General features: G+C 34.7%; 1 long non-coding RNA gene across 1 annotated transcript; it reads right to left on the bottom strand.

Moving 5' to 3' along the window:
• Positions 1-336: 336 nt before the first annotated feature.
• Positions 337-1,936, bottom strand: LOC125498723 (uncharacterized). The gene is made up of 3 exons (XR_008969793.1): positions 1,814-1,936; positions 718-856; positions 337-642 (listed from the first exon to the last, which is right to left on the bottom strand). It is a non-coding gene; the product is annotated as an uncharacterized LOC125498723 (long non-coding RNA).
• Positions 1,937-3,080: the final 1,144 nt, after the last annotated feature.

Raw genomic sequence — 3,080 nt, 5'->3', positions numbered from 1 at the left:
AACAACATAACAATGATGAACTAACCAACAATTTAACAACATAACAGAAATTTTCTTTATTTCTTTACACAAAAAACACTATATGTTTATCAGTTACTATTATTGATTGGTCTTAACAACTAAAGAAGCAAAAGTTGGTAAGTGGTAAGAACAGATCATCAACGATTTCTTCCAAGTACATCAATGATGCATTACAAGTACATCACTTAAGGCTCACAAGTACGTCAAAACTGAAATTCTTGCAAGTGACTCGGCTCATTTCATCTCCTTAGCATTCTTTAGCATAAGCTGTTTAACTACGTTGGAGTCGTCCTTCAAGATCGCACAACAATACTTGACTCTCAAAGTTTTCAGAAAAAGAGCCTAAAAATAAACAAATATTAATTAGCTTTAAAATCAAATATAACTACAAAAAAACAACCTAAAAGGAAAATTTCTTACGTTGTTTCTTAAGTTAGTATCCCACGAAGAAGTTCCTTGCGCCATATACATTTCCATGTACCTCATTGCACATACACCACTATTGATATCATCATGCTCATTTGATCTCCATTGCATTTTGATTAGTTTTAGGTCAAAGTTCAAAACTTTTTCGGCTCTTGGATCACCGCTTGACTCCAAATAGTTAGAAAACGCCTTAGCCTACAAATGCACATTATTAATGGTGTTCATAAAAAAGAACAAATAAAGTAGTTGAGATAAATATCAATAAATTACCAATATTGTTGCATAGCCACCATAATTTTCATTCAATATTCCAGGAAGCATCCTTTTTGTCAATAATATCAATCTTGGAATGCTTGAAATTGAAACATAAAACTACGTAACAACCTCTTTGAAGAATAGGACAAAAGACCTGCGATAAGATAAGAATGTACAGTCAATAGGAAGTAGAAAGTTCAGAGCTAAGTGCTTTTTCATCATTAGCTACCTGTTTTTCAATAATCTGTTAACATTTACAATATTTTCTAGTTTCTAAGACCATCCTCAATGGTTATATCTAACAACTTAGACGTGTTTGTTGTTTAGCACTTAAGTTCTTCTAAGGATTTTGATTCTTTCTATGCTTCATATGATTTTGGCAACATGATAGGAATGCTTCTATGGCTGAGCAGATCATACACATGCTTGAGGTGGGGAATGGAGGGATGTCAAAAGACGAATACATATCCAAAAAAAAAAACCAAACTCATAGGAAACCTGACTCAGATAGGCTATCTAGTTGACAAACTTTCAGATAAAGAACGTCGACATTAGGTCTGAAGTCTGAACTAGCATACATCATAAAGGGTCAAACAACTTGATTTCTCAATCTATGACCCAAGAGTGAGAAACTAAGCTAACAGATGAAAATACACGTCATATAAAATCAGTATAATTTAATAATGTGGGGGAAGAATCCTACATATAGACTGAAATAGTTCGAGCTAGGTTCAAATGTTGGGAGGTAGATGGTAGGGTACAGTAAAGTTGAATCAGGCTAGGAGATGAAGGAGATTGAGGAAGTAGTTAGGCTCTAGCTGCAGTAGAAACTCAAGATCATAAAGAGTATAGTGCAAAGAGTATAGTGCAACATAGACAACACCCGAATTGGGGATCCTTAAAGGATTGGATGTACATAGCTTAAAAGTACATCACTAGTGACTTAAAAGTACATCACTGATGACTTATAAGTACATCACTGAAGGAATAAAAGTACATCATCGATTAAAAATATTTGGTTTACAAATCATACACATTAAACTCTCATGTAGTTATAAATTAGGACTCGATGATAAGTACATCAAATTAGGCTAAAAAATAACTAACTTACAAGATCGACATCTGACATATCTCCATACTCTGAGCAGTTGAGCATGTTCAACAATCTCTTATGGAACTCAAGCTCACATTGTAGCACCGGTTTTTTCCGTCCAAGAAGTTCTTGAGTCAAGTTAACCTATAGATTAAATATAAAAAAATATTAAATAATTATCTATAATTAGAAAAGACTTAGATAAGTCGATTAGAAACTTACACAAGCTGTAGCAGAGATAAAGAACCTCTTTGGGGACCCCAACCCACGTCCTGATTCCTTCCGATTTAAAAGTAATGACCATATATCGATGATCTCGGTATCCACATACTCTTCCAAAAGTGATGAGAAAAGATGGCGTTCACCTTGGAATCCTTTGTAATGATACAATACTTCACTGAAGACACATGATTTAAGAAAGAAGAATGATTATTAATTGAATTTGTGATAGGTAGATTAAACAATAAATAAGACAAAAGAAGTAACATAATCATCTTACTTTCTATCTCCAAATGTCAGAACATATTTGCATATTTGCTTCTCAATGATAGTCAACTTCTTTAACACGTCAACAACTCGATCATAGTATGGAGACCTAATTTGCAAAGGCAGGTTCTTTGGCTTCCTTAGAGGACGTTGTCTCTTATTTTCGAGTTTTCCCTCTAATTCCGTGTCAAAATGCACAACTTTGTTCTTCCCCTTTTTGTTGCCTAGTCGACCTTGTAAAGCAACGACTATGGGTCTCTCGGTCTCAATCTCAGGTGCATCAAACTCAGGTGCAGTGGATGACATTAGATTGATATCTTTACTTTGAGGCGCATGAACAAACGGTGAAAGGTCAAGTCCAAGGTCAAAACTAGGAACATCCGGCTGTTGTTGTGGAGTAGCACAAATCTCATAAGGAATGTTCAATTCCTTCATAGTTTCTTGTTGATTATGTGTTCCACAAGTCTCTTGATAAGCATTCACAAGAGCATCAACTGCTTCCAGAACTCCAGGTTGATCAAAGAAAGCATCATACTCGTCTGAATTTGACTTCTCATTAAGATTAGAAACGGAAGGCTCTACTTCCGGTTGAGCTTGTTGCTTCTCTGAGAATTTAGTGAACATATCAACAGCTGTGCTTTGTATTTTCTTTATACATTCACTACCAGGGTATTGTTTTTGAACCAAGGAGAGAACTTGCCCAAATTGAATAAAGTTTGTAGCTAAATTCTTTGTCACACATGAAAGGGTATCAATCAAATCCTGTAATATCAATTCATAGCTTATGTAAATTGTGGAA

Source organism: Beta vulgaris, chromosome 6 (assembly GCF_026745355.1).
Source record: "Beta vulgaris subsp. vulgaris cultivar EL10 chromosome 6, EL10.2, whole genome shotgun sequence".
Classification (NCBI taxonomy): domain Eukaryota; kingdom Viridiplantae; phylum Streptophyta; class Magnoliopsida; order Caryophyllales; family Amaranthaceae; genus Beta; species Beta vulgaris.
This window is presented reverse-complemented; position numbering and strand designations above follow the sequence as displayed.